The sequence below is a fragment of the Stenella coeruleoalba genome, assembly GCF_951394435.1.
Source record: "Stenella coeruleoalba genome assembly, chromosome: 13".
Taxonomy (NCBI): domain Eukaryota; kingdom Metazoa; phylum Chordata; class Mammalia; order Artiodactyla; family Delphinidae; genus Stenella; species Stenella coeruleoalba.
In genome coordinates, this window is record NC_137159.1 from 76,462,104 (window position 1) to 76,481,527 (window position 19,424).

At 40.6% G+C, this 19,424-nt stretch overlaps 1 long non-coding RNA gene across 1 annotated transcript in view; it reads right to left on the reverse strand.

Annotated features, from left to right (window-relative positions):
• The window catches only part of LOC307196597, a 356,801-nt gene that overhangs the window by 331,817 nt on the left and 5,560 nt on the right, over positions 1-19,424 (reverse strand). Inside the window, exon 2 of the long non-coding RNA XR_013831178.1 lies at positions 9,321-9,405. This is a non-coding gene — a long non-coding RNA (uncharacterized lncRNA). The remainder of the gene's footprint in view (positions 1-9,320; positions 9,406-19,424) is intronic.

Below are 19,424 nucleotides of genomic sequence, written 5' to 3' on the forward strand. Positions count from 1 at the left end.
GTATCCTATAAGTCCACAGAAAGGATTCACCTAGGGCATAAAAAACTCCCTTATCCTGTGTAATTCCTTAGATTACCAGTCTCACACTTACCCCTTCACCTACCGGCACACCAGGTACAACATAAAACAGGAGAGCCTGCACTTCGGTTTTGTTCACTGTTTTAGTTCTAAATCACTCTCTCAGTCCTTTTCTTGCAGCTGATTTCATACTGCCTTCCGACATCTGTCCACTAAACTTGCTGCCCATTTTCATCATCCTTACCTTACCTGCTGAATCTGTCACTTACCACCACTTTCCTAGCTTCAACCTTGGTTTCTTTCAACACTGCTCTCTTTATATGATTCCTCTGGCCACCTTGAACAAGCATCCATAAGAAGTCCACTTGGCCCCAAGACCTCCTGCTCCAGTGTATGCCACAGACAGGGCCACCATTAGCTCTGCCCAGCCCATCAGAGGAAAACAAGACCAACATTTCTATAATATTCTAATAGGTGACTGAGCATATAGAAATAAGAGCTTATTCATTTGGAAGAATCAGAAATGATTGTTCACTTGATCAATAAATAATTATTAAGCACCTGTTATATATCAAGCACTGTGCCAGGCATTGGAACCCAATGGTAAACGAGATATATTCCATGACCATGGATACTTTAAAATCTAGTGGGGATAAACTTGTGACAAGTAATTTTAAGGGAGATGAAAGTAATAAAGTAGAGGTGCTACTTTATTTTATTTTATAAAATATATTTTTATACATTTTACTTTTTTTTTTTTTTTTTTTTTTTGCAGTATGTGGGACTCTCACTGTTGTGGCCTCTCCCGTTGCGGAACACAGGCTCCGGACGCGCAGGCTCAGCGGCCATGGCTCACGGGCCCAGCCGCTCCGCAGCATGTGGGATCTTCCCAGACCGGGGCATGAACCCGTGTCCCCTGCATCGGCAGGCAGACTCTCAACCACTGCGCTACCAGGGAAGCCCTTTTATACATTTTAAATGTATAAAAATAAGGAGGCCTAGCTTATTCTGAGATGTCAAAGAAATCTGGGAGGAAGTCAGGAAAAGGTCCTTATAAATTATTCCATCTAAACCCTCAACTTACAAATAAAAGCATTTTGAGCTGGAAAGAGGAAATGACCTGTTTGCCCCATGAATGAAAGACTAAAAGGGTAGTGGCTAACTATATACACTTATCTCTCTATCTTCCCACCTACTCTCCAAATGGAACTTTCCAAAACAAGTAACAGGTTAAAAAGACTACATTATACAGACCAGGTGCCCAGTAGGTAAACAATTAAAATTGTTAGGGTAAACGAATCTTTAGCAACGTTTAATTCAACTCATTGAAAATACTGTAAGTAAAAACAGACAGTATGAGGTAAAAAACAATGTTATTATACACTGACAACACAAGTATTCCTTCTGGCAATTTCAATTCAGCTCATCTTTAAGGCTCAACTGATATTTTATGTTCTCTAAGAAGCCTTTGTCAGGCCACAGGGAGCTCCTCGGAACTCCTGGGACACTGGACTATCTGCTCCACTCCTACTGCACTCATGCTTATTATGTGCATTTCCATCTTTTCATTTGTACATTCTTTCAAGCTTGAGTACAACAGAAACTACAAATCAAAGCATTGTGCATAACCTTTAGTACTAAACAGGAATCTAGGAATCATATGTATGGTAGGCAGAAATCTAAAATAGCCCTCTAAGCTTCTCACCCTCTCGTATACACACCATGGTGGACAGAACCTTTGCATGTGATGGGAGAAGAGAATTTTTACAGATAATTAAGAACCTTAATCAGTTGACTTTGAATCAATCAAAAGGAAGATTGTACTGGATAGCCCTGACCTAATCAGATTAGCTCTTTAAAAAAGACTAGAAATTTCAGAGATTCTCATGCTGAGTTTGAAGGGGCCACCACGAATTCTACACCTGCAAGGAAATGAATTCTGCCAAAAATCATGAGCTTGGAAGAGAACTCTTAACCTCAGATGAGACTGCTGTTTCAACCAGCACCCTAACTGCAGCTTGTGAGGCTCTGAGCAGGGGACCCAGCTAAACTATGCCCACACTATTGAGTCATAAAAACCAAGATAATAAACGGGTGTTGTTTTAAGCCACTAAGTTCGTGGTACTTTGGTATGCAGCAATAGAAAACTAATGTAATTATCTGTGCTGATGGTGCTACTTGTACAAGAGGGTCTGGAAAGAGGGAAGCTGGTTCCTCCAAGCACAAAGTGACAAACAGCGAGTGTATCAGTCAGCCTGGGCTGCCATAACAAAATACCACAAGTTGGGTGACTTAAACAATAGAAGTATATTTTCTCACTTTTCTGGAGGCTGGAAGTCCAAGATCAAGGTTCCAGCAGGGCTGGTTTCTGGAGAGGCCTCACTCAGCTTGCAAATTGTTACCTACTCTCTTATGTCCTCGCATGGTCTCTCCTCCACACACATGAGAGGAGAGAGAGAAATAGAGATTGCACGTGCTCTGGTGTTTCTTCCTCTTCTTAGAAGGAAACCAGTCCTATCGGATTAGGGTCCCATCTTTATGACTTCGTCTAATCTTAATTACCCTTTTAAAGGCTCCTTCTCCAAATACAGTAATGGCGGAGGGAGTTAGAGCTTCAACAGATGAATTTTGGGGGAACACAGTTCAATCCATAACAAATAGGTAAAGCAGATGGCAGAGGCATAAATGGGTGATAGTGGAAAAAGAGGAAAAAGGATGCAGGCTGGAAAATCTATGAAGGAATAATTGCAAGGGCCTGATGCTTACTTGGATATTGAAGATGACGGAGCAATACAAACTGAAGCACAGTTTTCAGTTTTGGGGAGATCCACCAAAAGATGCAACCACAAAAAAGAAATTGTCATTCCTTAGAGGACCACTGTCCTTTTGTTTTGGAGGGAAGTATCAGGGAAAGAGGGATGGAAATAAGGCAAGGAATTTTGTTGAAATTAAGGAATCAGCAAGTCATATAAACAGTTGTATCTACTAGAAAACAAGAAATACAGGCTAAAAAAGTAAATAATAGGTTCGCATTTTAGCAAAAAGAATTATTGAAATGTAAATGGTTATAGAATTGTTACAACTGAGGTTGAAGTTAGTGAAAAACTTATGGATTTTTTTCTATTTTTTAAAATATAACTATATTTTTGTTTCCTAATAATCAATCCATTTTATTTTGTTTGATACAGTTGAGTGTGGAAAAGAGATCAACTATAATTTTACTGAAACTTGAAGTATTTCATATAGCAGTTCTAAAGCATGTTTATAAGACATAAACCTCATGAGGCAATCTGTGATTACAGAGTTCTGTGGTAATCAAAAAGGGTATAAACTCGAAGTCTCTACCAGAGATCTGTAATGCCCACTACTTATGAATGATTCTGAAATCAGTAAGGATAGTCTAGAGCAGTGGCTCCCAAATTTGTTTGCACAGTAGCGTCACCGAGGGGTATTTATAAAAATGCAGATTATCAGGGCTCACCCTAGGCTTACTGAGTTAGATCTTGGAGCTGGGCCTGGATCCTTCTAAATGCAAATCATCCTCAGACAATTCTGATGCATGACTAGAGTGCTGGTCTAGCAAGCACTAGCCTGGCAAGGTTCTTCATGGTAACCTTGTGCTTTATCCTTCTGTCATCAGGATCGATTAAGTAATTTCTACCAGAGGCTGCTACTAGCCTCATTCAACAAAGGAGGAAACTAAAGTTTAAAAGCAGTGGCCCTTCCCAGTTACTGGTATAAATGGTGGAGCATAATCCAGGACTGTCCAACTACAGTATGTCCAATGTGCCCTTTCCCCTAGACTAAGCTTCCTTCCGGTGTCTAAGAAACCTCACATTTCATTCAGAAATGCCTGAATGCATTCAGTGAATATTTTCTTAGTATTTACATATTCAGCTGCACTACGTAAAAAGATGAGAAAGCACAGCAGCCCCAGCAAACTAATACAGTGGGATAGAAGCAGAAGGAGGGGCCCCTGTTTTCCAGCTGGATGGCATGCTACACCAGACAGCTTTCAGGACCACAAGCACGAGGGAAGAATGGGTTATCCTGAGTGTCAGGAGCCTGCAGAATGCTGTGTCCTGAGGAGTCCTCTCTGAAGAAGTGGGTCGGTTCCCTGTGAGCAGCTCCCAGTGACACTTCCTTGTCCTCTGTCTTGCACTTTTTTGACTTGCATTCCAATCTGTTGCAAATGCATTGTAACCATCCCTCCTGCTGCCTTTTCAGATCTCATTCCTAGTAAGGGTAACCACTGACTACAGGAGGTGCCTGTTTTCTAACTATGTCACCTACTGATCTCTTCTCTGTAAATTCATGCTTAATCACCTGCTACTCAGTGAAATGTTGAATTGTTCAAATAAACATTGCTGGGAGAACTAAGATCAACAGTTTAGGCCTGTGTGTTAGCAGTCACCTCTAAAAGGGAGTGGGGAAGCCCGGGCTTCTGGCCCAAGATCTATGATTACTATACCTGAAAATCCACTGCTTTCCCACATCTGATACCCGGATGGGTTAGGTACTTCCTCTTTGGAAATTCATTTTCTCACAGTTCTGGAAGCTGATTGCCCAAGATCAAGGGTTGGCAGTGTTGGTTCCTTCTGAGGCCTCTCTCCTTGGCTTTTGGATGGTCATCTTCTCCCTGTGTCTTCACTTCGTCTTCCCTCTGCGTCTATGTTCCAATCTCTGCTTCTCATAAGGACACCAGTCATACTCAATTAGGGCCCACCAATATGACCTCATTTTACATTAATTACCTCTTTAAAGGCCCTATCTCACATGCTGAGGTACTGGAGGTTAGGAATTTAACATATGAATGGAGCACAGGACACAATTCAGCCTAGCACCCCGTGAAATGAGCACTTTTGTCCTGTTAGACCACATTTTTCTGTTCATGAGGAATCTCAGAATTCTAAGTGGGGAGAATCATCTCCCTGAAGTATGTAATCATCCCTTCGTAAGAGGTGAATGTCCTCTCAGATTACTAATGGGGCCTGGAAGGACAAGCTCCGAAGAAGGCAGAGACAGACTGATGAAGTTTAATAAAGGCTCACACATCAGGGCCTGCTATTGTAAGTTCCGGGAGCCACAGTGTTCTGGCAGGAAAGGAAAAGCAAGGCCACAACCAGGAAGGATTTCTAGATAAGCATTCCAGATAAATAGGTAAAGAGATTTCAGAAAAAGACATCTGGATCTCCAAGCCACCAGTAATTTGTTGTGATTTTGTTTCACGTTCTTAATAAATGTTTACTTTCACACCTAATTTTATATTAAAATTTTTGTGTTTTTTTCTCTTAAGCTTCAGACTCCCCCAAAAACTAGAGCTGCCCCGTGGAAGATGTGAAACATGAAATTCTTTCACACAGCTCAGACATTGAAATTTTCTCTGGAATTCCACAAGATTGAGACAGAGCTGACAGAACCCACACACTACTACTGTCTACTCTTCATGAAACTTAGCTATCTTTGAAGGATTCAGTCCTGGACTGCTACCCATGCTAAAAAATTCCACAGTAGAGAGAGAGAAAAAGTCTTTCATTGGCAAATAGTTAGAAAGTCTGTATACTAATTCTAAGATCATCTTTAATAGAACTAAGAGGTTCCTTTTCCCAGCAACCTAATTCCCATCTCACCCAAAACCATGTCCCTGTAATCAGATCAAGGTGACACACTGAGGACGACACAATTCATGTTTACCAGAGTCTGTATGTCCCATACCAACTAATAATCCCAGCCACACAGCTACAACATGTCCCATGCCAGCTGCCAAGCTTAAAGGCCCAAAACTGCAAGACCTATGCAAAGAAAGGTGTAACGCCTTACGCCAGTGCTAGTGGAACTCAAAACCTCATTCTCCTCATGTTATTTTCAGCTCTAAGTTCCAGTCCCTCTAACTATGGCTCAATTGTTTCTGGCCAATGAGCTTATATCTGGAGTTTTAATTTGTAATAGTAATACTTTTGTCCCCAGTTTGAGTTTGGGACTAGTTGAGAATTAGACATGGCTATCAGAGAGACCAAACATCAGATGTATTACTTAAAATAACTACATAAGAGGATATGAATTAAATGAAAACTCACAGGGAACTTTCTAATAGTTCCTCCAAACTTCAGTTTACCCAAAAGCAGAGTGGACGGCTGGAGACATGCCCGGCTGGCCAGAGTTCCCTGGTAATCTGACCTCATGGTGAAGAGAAGACCCAGAGGTACCCTCTATGCAGCAGCCACATCTGAAAGAAAGTGAATCTAGGAGAAGCTGAACCAAACCGCTCACTTCGAAATTCACCCATTAGATAAGTCATACCTATCCCTGTGGAAAGGAGTACGTAGAGGTAGGAGGGCAAAAAACTCCAGGAGATGTCCCTCTGGCCAGAACACTGAAACATAAAGCTCAGGGAGTGTGTGGGTTTCCATCTAACAGCACTGGCAACAAATAGCTCAAGTCTTTAAAATGTTTTGATCTAAAGATACAGTAAAGGCATTTCCAGAAATACGTCCAAAGAAAATACTCAGTGATACAAATAAGTAGTTATGTATCAATATCCTCATTTTAACAGTAGAGCAGGAAAAGAAATCAAGGCAATAAGGAAAAAGAATAGTATGTCTCTACTAAATGTTTTCTAAATGTTTTTAATGAAATCAAAAGGTATTCGTGTTATAACTGGGAATTTTAAAAAGGCAGCAAAATTTTATTACAACAAAATCCCAAAATGTTTTTTCTAAGTATTTCCACAAAAATCTAAAATAGATAAGAAACATTACAGGTATATTTTTTTCTTATTATGTATTTTCTAAATGTTCTACAAGAAGCATATATTATTAATAAAATCAGGATAAGATTATTTGTTTCAATCTTCCCAGCATATCCAATCCAAGATTTACTATGTATACTAATTTCATAAAAAAAGAATTTTATATTTAGGTATCACTCTTCTCATGAGTTAAACAAAAACAAACTTAAACCTGCATAGCATATTACCATATAGGGAACAAATGAAAATTCCTATCTGTGTGGATATCCCCATTATTTCCACAATATAAAATAGAAAATACATATTTTATCCTATTGCTGTAATTTACCTAAAATATGGGGACAAATATCTAATATACCTATTGATTTTAGTGAAACTAACCCATGATCAAATAAATTAGCTTCTGTGAATAAGAGCAATATCATCTTTTAATTATTCATGACTAGGGCTGCCAGATAAAATAACGTATGTTCAATCAAATTTGAATTTATGATAAACAATTTTTTTATACTATGTTTTTGCAATATTTGAAAGGGTCCATGCAATATTTGGAACATACTTATACTAAGAAATCATTAACTGTTTATCTGAAATACCAATTTAATTGGCCACCCTGAATTTTTATTTGCTCCATCTGGCAACCCTATTTATGATATCATTTCAGAAAGCCACATTCTCTGCTCTGAATATTCATTACTCTAGCTCCAGCAGTGGCTAAACAACTGAATTAACTGGAGAACAATTCATCAAGCTAAAACTAGAGCTTTCTAATTCAGAGGGAAACACTCCCAAGGAGGACACTTGAAGAGATTCCAAGCTTGTGAATCTTGCTGTGTATGCCACTCGATAATTGCCTCTGCACACCTCTCTCTCCCCCCATCCCTGTTGAACCGTCCCAGAAAAAACAAGAGCAGCAGGGAATCCAAGTGCCCTCGTTTCCAAACGAATTCTAAGTGAAATATGTGGGAGCCCAGCAATCCTTCCCTGACTCTCAGAGCCACCCAGCCACATGGCTGAAGGGCACGACAGCTGCGGGAGGGACGGTGGGGCTGCACCAGCGGTGGGTCCTCTCTGATGCCCCGAAAGCAGGAAGCCAGGGATCGCCACTGGAATACCTGTTACCACGGGAAGAAACGAGGAAGAAGTTGTCTGATTTCTTTCTTCTTATCCCAAAGATGCTTATCTCACATTGTGATCACAGAAAGATGAAGGTTGGGCAAGGACAAGAAGGACAACTGGTGTCTTATTATCCTGCGGCTATTATCCAATGGCTATTATTCCATTGTTGTATGAACAATAAAGATATAGACCAAAAGATGCAGGATTCAAACTCCCTGGTTCAGGGTTTCCCTAGTGCCGCAGTGGTTAAGAATCTGCCTGCCAATGCCGGGGACTCGGGCTCGAGCCCTGGTCCAGGAGGATCCCACATGCCGTGGAGCGGCTAAGCCCGTGCGTCACAACTACTGAGCCTGCACTGTAGACCCCACGAGCCACAACTACTGAGCCTGCATGCCACAACTACTGAAGCCCGCGAGCCTAGAGCCCGTGCTCTACAACGAGAAGCCACCGCAATGAGAAGCCCGCGCATCGCAACGAAGAGTAGCCCCCGCTCGCCGCAACTAGAGAAAGCCGGCGCGTGGCAACGAAGACCCAACGCAGCCAAAAATAAATAAATAAATAAAATTTTTGAAAAAAAAAAACAAAACCCTGGCTCACATTTAGGTGAGACCTCACGCTTCAGAAGATTTTGGTAGCCAGATGGCTCTCTGGATCCTTCATTAAGTACTGAGCTCAAGCCTCACTCTTCGGTGCAGTTGTTTAAAAGGAAGATCAGCAACAATACTGAAGTCTGAAAACCAGATCAGTGGGAATAAGAAGGAATCCAGCAGAGGCCCTCAAAAGAGGACATGTTCACTGTCTGACCTTTTAACCAGATGACTCACCATGCCAAAGGGGACTCGCAAGGGCAGGTCCAGGTTCCTCCCTGAATAACCTCCCCTCCCCCTGCAATTCATCAAGACACGCCCATCCCAGCAAAGAGGTTTTATAACCTAGTAGAGAAAGTGAAAAGTAGATAGCATCAGGGTTAACGCCTGTTGTTCAATCACAAAAATGGCCCTAAGACTCAAGCTGATGAATTATACATTTATCACCCTGCAATCATACATTTACTCACCCTGCAACTGTCCCATTCACCTGCCATGATCCTACACACACAAAGTGAGGATAAGCACCACTGTCCAACAGTTTGAAATCTATACCATTAGCTCAACGCTGACTGGATACAAACCGAGAAACAGAAATGATGACTTTTGTATTCTAATTTTTGCAACTTAAATATCATTTGCTTTCAAAACTATTCCAGTATTTATTTTTTGTTTGCATTTTGCTGAAAAGCCAATGCTTTCCTGGTGTGCGGTTAGCATATTTTCTTTTAGCCCCACCCTTTGCAACACTAAATACTTTAGTTATATATCACTTGCCTTAAGAGCCTGTGGAACCCTGCTTCTAGTCCTCTTCATCCCGTCTAGCTTCTCAATTGAATTTTTCTTACCTATCTAGGCTGATTGTCTCCACATGTCCTGTGGCTGGAAGTTTCCATTCAGCCAGTCCTGTAGTATACACAAAGCAGCAGAGACCTGAAAGAAATGACTCCTAGTCATTAGGAATAAGCTCTATTCCCATTTTTCCAATCTTTTTTTTAACTGATACTGGTAATGAAAGGCATCTGAAAATATTCCAAATATTGAAATGCACTGTCTTCATCAACAAAATACTTCTGATAACTGTTTGCAAAGCAAGTCTGCTGTTAGAGAACCTAAAAGTCTGGGCCCTCCATTGACATGGGCATCCAACAGTGTGCTCCTTCCTCGCTGAATCCATGGGAGTGCGAAGTGGGAAAGGATTTTTAATTCATCTTGGCTACCACTCTGTCTTATGGGAGGACGGCATCTAAACTAAGATGACTCTGTCAGGCTACTTTCCCCTCACAGAAATAAAAAACGGTACAAAAAAACTTACCTACAAAACAGAAATAGAGGTACAGATGTAGAAAATAAACTTCCGGTTACCGGGGTTAAGAGTGGGGGAGGGATAAATTGGAAGACTGGGATTGACATATACACACTACTATATATAAAATAGATAACTAATAACGACCTACCATATAGCACAGGGAACTCTATTCAATACTCTGTAATGGCCTATATGGGAAAAGAATCTTAAAAAGAGTGGATATACGTATACGTATAATTGATTCACTTTGTTGTACACCTGAAACTAACACAACATGGTAAATCAACTATACTCCAATAAAAATTTTTTAAAATTCTACAAATTGTAATGACCCTGACAAAAGTTAAGTTCATAGCATGTGAGTTGTAGCTACAGAGGAGAATGTCTCTAGAGGATTCCTCTCAAAGCACAGGCAGAAATCATGATTTGAAAATAATGCTTTTATTTTAATATATGTGTTTTTTTGTTTGTTTGCTTGTTTTTGCGGTACACGGGCCTCTCACTGCTGCGGCCCCCACCCTGTCTTGGAGCACAGCCTCCGGACGCGCAGGCCCAGTGGCCATGGCTCACAGGCCCAGCCGCTCCGCGGCATGTGGGATCTTCCCGGACCGGGGCACGAACCCGCGTCCCCTGCCTCGGCAGGCGGACTCTCAACCACTGCGTCACCAGGGAAGCCCCAATATATGTGTTTTAAACAATGTATATCTGCACCAAACAGATATGTAACCCTGGGAAAAAAAAATAGCATGCTGGTATTTTCAGTTTGTTTATTTTAGACCACTTACAGAATAGCACAGTTTTTCTCTCTCTCTAAAAGGCTTTCCTAATCAATAATGTGTTTAACCTCAACTTTAAGGAGGTATTTAAATTAGCACATGATTCTCAAGTTCTTTCTTCCCAGCGCAGTCCCACAGAGTAACTTTCTAAATATTGCTTTTGTCTGGGCCAAATCATCTTGCAACGCCAGAAACACATTACTGCAAAGTTGCATTATAAGACAGTGCCATCATAACAAAATGGTGAAAACCAGAGCAGTTTTTATTAATAACAGCAGAACCTAATTTCATGGGCTTTAATTTACCATTTTTATATTTTACAATGACATTATCCAGATATAAATTGTTATGATGAGAAGCTATTCACTAGGGACAGAAAAAAAAGTTAGAACTCTGCTTTTAAAATAAGACTTTGCATATATCAGTGAAGGACACACTAATAAAGATTGGTCTGGAACATTTCTCTTTATGACGATTGACTTATCAGCAATAGTTACTGCAGCAGAATTGGAAATTACATAATTGCCAGAAACTGTAGATATTTGACTTGGCAAGAACCCTAGGTTTATCTGATTTATTTTTGTAAGAATTGGGCCCCGTGGATATTTAGAAATGTTTAATGAAAGAACAGTAGAATATAAATGAAACAAGCAAAAATCCTCTTTTCAAAGGCTGAATTTAACTCCATCATCACTGTTGTGATAACACAAATAAACCAAAGACAAACCTTTGGTGATGGCGTTGGGGAAAATTAAAACATTATGAGCTACTAACATCTGGACATTTTCTCCCTCTTCAAAATCATTCTTGTCCATTCTCTGCCTACTATTTATCAGTGGGCACTGCATAATGTGACACCGAGCCTCAGAACATATGCACAGTAAAGAGAGAACAAAACCCGAAGGGCCATGTTCATGTACATTTTGACCTCTGTCTGTACTCAAGGAGGAGGCCATCCATTGTTGAGAAAAACAGAGAGACAGAGAGAGAGAGAGAGACAAGAGTTTTACTGACCCCAGATTCTGTTCTCCTGCCTTTGGACCTCCAATGACTGGTATAATGCTTGTTACAAAGCTGATTCTCAATAAGTGTTTTGTTGTTGAACTGAAGCAAATGAGAAAGATAGACTAAGAGAAAATAAAATAAAATAAAGCAGCTAGATATGGTAAGAAGAGACAGCCTGCAAAGACCTGGTTTCTATTCTTGGTTGCATCATGAACTGGCTTTATGATCTTAGGTTAAGTCCTTTCTTCTTTCTAGACCTTGGTTTCCTCATCTGTAAAATGAGTCGATTTTTCTTGATGGTATCTGAAATATCATCCACTCCATTAACCCCTAGTTCAGAAGGTTCCTATAAGAAGTGATGAGGGTGGGAACTAGACAATGATGGTGAGGATGTACAGATTCAAGAGATGTTATGATGTTGATGCTGAAGAACTCAGTGCCCAAATGAATGGCAGGATGGCAGAGCTAGGAGAGGTTTTGCATAACTCTCGTGTTCCTGCTTAGGTAACAAGGCTCACAGGAGTAAGAAACATAGGACAGGGAAAAAATTTTGGAAGGAGTGGATAAGTCCAATTTTGGACATGTCAAGTTTTAGATGTCTGTGGGTCATCAGGCAGCACCGATACCTATGTTTTCTTAGAATAGTCTCTGTTGAGCTATTGAGTAGACTAATTAATTACTGAGAACATTTTGGCTGAAAGTTGGAAAAACGCAAATGGGTACAATCTCATTCAAGCCCAGGATTAATGGAGATAGGATTGGGAGTCATTTTCAGGTCACAGAAATCACCTCTTCAAACCCTAGTCTGTCCTCTGATATAGAAAGTCTTTCCAATTGGGGACACAATGTCTTATATTCTTTTTTAATTAATCCAGGAAACATTTATTTCAACTACTGTATGAGGCACTGGAGATGCAGAGATGATTAGTTCATAGGCCCTGTCCCCCAAGGTTTCCACAGACTAATGGAAAGGAAAAATACGAGAACAAGAAAATGTAAATCAGTGTGCTTAGTGCTTAGGATAGACGCTGCAGAGGGTGCTGTGGAAGGGACCGCCGTACAACAATGGACATGTGACGGGAGGACATGGCCGGTTTTGAAGGATACTAAGGAGGTCAAGCCAAAAGATGCTAATGAGTAACAGGATGTGACAAGGAGGAAGATGCAGGGTCTAGGATAAATCCAGGATTTTACCTGAGCTACCGGGAGGATAGTAGTGCCATCCACAGAAATGGGAACGTAAGAGTGGAAGCAAGCTTTGTTATTTTACTGGGGAGGAGAAAGTGGGCTGCCAGAGAGTCTAACCAGAAAAGGCTATCAATCTTGAAGTCAAACTTCAAAAGACTGAAAAATGTCATGAAAGCCAATTTGGCCCATATGCATCCCCAGAAATACAGAATCCAAGCTGGACTAGACTTGGAGTCTGAGCTGTGCCGCACTGAGGGACATTCATTGCTGAACTACATTTTACAACAATATTGTGGGGGGAGGAACCTCTAGAAACAAGCTGCTTGTTCCTCAAATAGCAAACACACATATTTTCTCACCACCAACGGGGCTGTTGCCAGGAAATCACACAGACCCCAAATAAAAAACAGGCCAAAGGAAAACAAAGAGAAAAGACTCCTGGTCTCCTGTTCATGGGGCACTGAAGTTCAGGGCAAGGCCCTCCTTAGGGGGTCACAGGGTCCAGATAAAATCCTCCCCAGAGTCCCTGAAATTTGTTTTTGCAGGTGAATCAGGAGGCAGGGGACCTGGGATAAGGATGGTTACTGAGTGCCTGTTCTGTGCCAGGCATTGTGCTTCATCCTTCACATTTCTTGTTTCCTTTCTCTCTATGAGGTCAGTATTATTATCATTCCTATCTTACAAATGAGGAAACAGGCTGTGAGGTTAAGCAACTTGCAGAGACCCATAGGAAGTGGCAGCACTGATGCTCAAAGCCAAGCCTGCAGACCATGTTGCTTTTCTCCACAATATACTGTCTGTCCAAAGAGAGCTGCCTGAGAGCTCCTGATGCATGGAAGTGAAGCTCCTATCACTGCCACCTCCACACAAGAAATAACTTAGTGACAATGCAGGGGCAGCATAATGAGCACGAATATAGGTAGATGCCTCAACCTTCTCTTTCTTTTTTGTATTTTGGTTTTTTTGTTTTTTTTTAAAAACAACCTAATAGAGAAAGCCCCCGAGTCCTCACAGCCCCTCTCAGATCCTTGTCCTCCGAGCAAGCTGATAACTGCCACCAGGTCCCAGGCTAGGAGGTATTTCCCTGCTTTGTTCTATTCAGGCTTGGCTTGGCTCTGGAAAGCAGAAGCATCACAGCATCATACAGAACTAGACAGCTTAAAGGCAGCCTCTGTGAAGTCCAGGACATGTCCTCCTTAACACACCGTAACTCCAGGTGCAGCCACTTATATGCCATGAACATGAGGGTACATACTGAAGTCCTACTTAGCACTTGCTCATCTGGCCGGCCTGCAACAGGAAACTGAATAATTTCTTTTTCTCTGGATGAGGCATAGCAAGCTGATTAATGATGTGAGGGAGAGTGGGCTAAGGAGGGGAGCTCTACAAATGTTTCTTTTAGGTGAGCCATAGCAGGCGTGGGGAAAGAAAGGTGTGCATTGTAAGGGGTGGCAGGCCGTGTTTGGCTAATTAGGGTTTGGTTAATGCTGGTGAGTGTCGAACATTCCTGCTAATGGCTGTTACTAATGGGAGAAATGGGATCATTTGTTAACTTTACTTACGAAAGTAAGTGTTGAAGGCAGGATGGAGAAAAAAAGGTGAACATGGACCATTTTGGCTAAGCCAAATAAGAAGTGGAAAAAACTCCTCATGATTTTCTTAAAAAGATCAAGATTCCGATTTCACACTGGCACCAAGTTCCCTTGCCTTTATGAGAAAGTGGTCACCAATTTCTACTTGGCCTGCCTGATTTTTAAGCCCTTTGGCCATCTTCCAATTGACCTTTTCTCCCTGTTCAAACATGCAGACTTTTTTTTAAACGGAAGTTGTCTTGGAGGTATGTGTTATTAAGAACTTACTGTGAACTGTGCTACGTGCTTTTACTTGCATGATTTCATTCAAGTTTTACAACAAAATTGTGAGACGTATATAAACATTTAATTCCTATTTTACAGATGAGAAGATTGAAGCTTAGAACGCTAACCTACACAGCAGTTAAGTAACACTTTTATTTTTGAAGGACTTATAGTTTAAAGAGCATCTTTAACTTTACGACTCCCCTCAGGATAACTTTTTAAAAATATTTTCTAAAGTACAAGTGTTTTACATTTTGTTACTCTTTCCCAATCCATCAATCACATCCCATCACATTGTGCCACAGAGTTCTCTGGCTCCCTAAATCCCTGGTGTCTCCTGAGTTATGTGGATAATCAAGATGCACAGACTCAAGAAACGTGAACTTCAAAAACAACTTATTCTTCATTGGTGAATTCCGAATGGCATACTCTCCTCTCTGGAAAACCTTCCCAGAACTGGTACTTTGCAGCCTCGACCTATGTAAGCAGAACGCTGACATAACTGCCATCTGGGCAGGGCCTGGTATATGCACATTGGCCTCCAGTCAATATTTTGGACAAGGAATTTCCACTTACCAGCTTTTGGCAAGAGAACTGTGCATACACACCATAAACAGGATTGATATGAGAAGCTACTCCTTAATCGGGCTCTGAGACTTATAGAGACACAGTCTCGTTGGATAGGGCTCATATTTAGAAACTATGAAGACTTGTCTGATCTAATTACTTAGACTATTCAATTAACTGCATAGGGTTTCAGACTGACATACTGTTAAGCTGGGGATAGAAGAATGGGCCACTGGAAAAGCTCCCTGAAGAGGAAGTGTGATTAAACAAACAAACAATCGTTGTAAGCTTTAGAGGCAGGTAGGACTGAGTTAGAAACTTGATTCTACCAACTGCCAATTTTGTGACTTTGGACAAGTTGCCTCACTCAGTTTGGTAGTTAAAAAGCAGTAAATAGAAATATGAAAAGTGTCCTATGATTAAAAGCATGAGCTCTCATGGCCCATACCTTTTCATTCATAAAGATTTCAAACCATCCCTATGCATTTCAAAAGGGAAAAAGCAGTCACTGCAAGCCTTTGAGGGCCTAGGCTCTAGAACTCACACAATGTTACTTCCCAGCACCACATTAAATAAAGCAAGTCACAGGCAGGCCTGGATTCAAGGGGTGGGAAATTTCTACTTCCTGATGAGAGTGGCTGCAAAATACTGTGTATGACCCTGTCAGCCACAGAACCAGGAACTCTGGGCCAAGCACATTACAAGCATTACATATATATTCCTCCCTAAAAGACTCAAACTAGGTATCATAACACCCACCTTATAGAGATGAAAAACAAGGTGCAGAGATGTTAAGGGACTTACCGAGATTAACTACGTGTTAGTAGCAGGGCTGGCTTTTAAATGCAGGCTTATTTGACTCAAAAGCCAACACTGATACCTGATATATTTTGAAGGCCAATCATGAGAGATGCCATTTCTACAGAAAGGAGCTAAGAAGGATAAATCACTTTATCCCCACATTTATTTTCAGTACTATTCCAAAAGAAACACTGTGAGTACATAAACACTCTTTGCAGGGGTCAAGGTGCTCCCAGGTCTGTTCCACACCTGCCTCAACAGTCACAGACTCTCAGAGGGCTACAGGCATATGTCCACCACTCCTCCAAAAATATCCAAACACATGAATCTAACAGACTTAAGAATAAGCTCAGACACCTCTCCATCTATTAACCTTCCCAGCCGATACTCTCAAAAAATAGGAAATGTATTTAAATCAAGTGCCCAAAGAAACCCCAGTTAGCCTGTATTCCTTGAGGTAGATGGCGGTGGTCAATCATTTCCAAGCCTGGGTTTTACTCACTTAGCTCTGTGTTTTGAAAGCTCACTAAGGTAAAGTCAGTTAAATGAGTGTGGTAGGCAAAATTCTAAGATCATGTCCCCACAAAAGACTCTTACACTTAAATGATTCCCTCCCTTGTGAATATTGTGGGACATCACCCCCATGAGTAGGTTTTGTACATGGCAAAAGGGATTCTGTAGCTACAATTTAGCTTACTCATCAGCTGACTCCAGGTTAATTTAAAAGGAGATTTTTCCAAGTGGACATAACCTAATCATGTGATTTCTTCCAGAACAAAGCATTGCCTCTGTCTGTTAACAAAAGAGAAAGGCAGAGATTCAAAGCAGGAGAGGAATTCAACACAAGGGAGGTTCTCCATTAATGAGAGGGAGGTCCTGGGGCAAGAATCTGAGAATGGCCTCTAGGAGCTGAGAGTAAACCTTGGCCAACATCCAGGAAGTTGGACCTCAGTCCTATAGTCACAAGAAACCGGATTGTGCCAACAGCACGAATGGACTTGGAAGCAGATTCCTCCCCAGAGCTTCCAAGGAAGAGCCCATGCTGATTTACACCTTGGTTTCAGCCTTAGGAGATCCTGAGCAGAGAACTCAGTTAAGCCCACCTAGACTTCTAGCCTGAGGAACTATGGTATAATAAATACACTTGTTTTAAACTGCTAAATGAATGGTGACCTGTTACAAAGAGGGAGAAAACGAACACAGCAAGCCAATTCAAGTGACAGATGGGGACAAAAGGAAATCCTGACTCTTTCTCCTTTTCCACAACCCATTCTGTTGTCTCAGGAAAGGTGAAGCTGTGTTGACTAATATTAGGCCCAACATGCCCCAAACTATCCATTCTACGACATGGACGGTGTCCATTGTTAACTGTATTAAAGTTTCCAAAATAGTCTTGACTGGAAATATCATTAGACCACATATTCTCATTTTCAATCTGACAGTCTAGTTATGCCATAATAGCATGTCTACTTGGTAAGGCATCGATGATAACATCAAAGCAATGCTTTTTGCAAAATTCTTTGTTCATAATTCACTAAGACCAAATGATAATGAACATATCTATTATTGCTATGCACGTTACTATATTACCTATAATCCTTACATCCTTCCTGACAGGTAGATGTTACTATTCCGATTTTGAGGGCAACAAAACTGAAATTTGAATGGAGTAAGTGGTCCAAATACATTGATTAGCAGAGGTAGAATTTGAGTGAATGAGGTATCATTTATTGAGGCGACAAACACTGAGCAGAAAGCAGGTTTTAGGATTGAAATCAAGAGTTCTGATTTGGATATGCCAATTTGGAGAGGCTACTGATCACCCAACTATATTTTTTAATGTACTAATCATTATGGACAGAAAAATTTTGTACTAAGGAACTTGTACTTTAGCTAACGAAAGGAGATACTCGAGAAAATATTATTTACAATAGCAAAAACTTGGAGATCCCCCAAGCATTCAATAGTAGGGAAATACATAAATTGTAGTGTACACACTCTAGAACATTTTGGAGTCATTAAATTTATGATTATTCAAACCAAGTGAACTGGGAGTTACACCACCAGCTCCCCTAGTTTTCAGGCCTTCAGACTCAGAGTAAATTACACCATTGGCTTTCCTGGTTCTCCAGCTTGCAGACAGTATACTGTGGGACTTCTCAGCCTCCACGATCACATAAGCCAGTTCCCATAATAAATCTCCTCGTATATATCTATATATATATCCTATTGGTTCTATTTCTCTGGAGCATGCTGACTAATACAGCTGCCTACATATATGTGTGGTTTTCCATGCTCAGTAACAGAGCTAAGACTCAGAATATAAAAAAGGAAAACAAATTAGAAAATCTGAAAGAAAAACAAATAATTTTTTTATCACCCTTAGCGCTCAGAACAAAACAATATATTTACATATTGATACATAAAATAATTTGAAACACTCATTATGCTCATATTCTATTCTGGATGGTATGCTATGGGAAAAGAACAATAATCAAGGAACTTATTGAATATATGGATGCAGAGTTACATAGAAGAGACATGGAAGGGAGCAGAAGCAAAAGCAGACCTTAGGTATAGGCTAGAGGACTGGTCAAAAACCAGAGACTTTTCCAGTCCCTCCTCTCTGCGAAATCCTCCTCCTGTGTTTTGCAGAACACAAGCTGAGACTCACAGCTTTTGTTCCTAACTGCTATTCTAATGCCTGCCCCTTCTCAGCCTGCCCTCCCTGTTCTGTCTGTGCCACTAAGACTACAGAGTTTAGGAAATGGGAAGAATTACCACACTGACATTTGATTGGTTATACATGGACATGAATAAGAAATATTTCTAAACTTCTGTTCCTACAACTAGATTGCAGTGTAGATTAAATCAGTTAAAGATTTTTTTTCAATTTTAACTTTGTAGTATAGCTGTAGCAAAATTATCAGTAAAAGTAATAACTAATATTTGTTAATCACTTATGAATGCCAATCACTGTCTTAAATACTTTTATTTCAACCATCACAACTACCATCTGATGTTGATACCATCGTTATTTCCATTTTCTAAATGAGGAAATTGAGATTTAGGACAATTAAACAACTTGTCTGGGATCACAGTGAGACATGGGGGGTGGGTGAAGGATTCAAACCCAAGCAGTCTAACCTGGAGCATATGTATTTAACTATCTAGAAGATCCTTTGGAGAACTTTGATTAAAGCTGTCAAAAACTTCTGATATTCAAACTAAGTCGTCAACTCCCATGAAGAGAGGCCAGAAATCTGTCTCAGTCCATGATGGTTTGACAAAATCAGGCTGGCATGACACGTATCTCTTACCTAAAATCAGAACCATAAGTGAAGAACATTATTGGATGTTATAAACCAGAGTCAGGGACTGGATTTTACATATTCTTCTCTGTGTGTATACAAGAGGGACAGATTGTGTTTAAGAACGTTTAAAGATGGG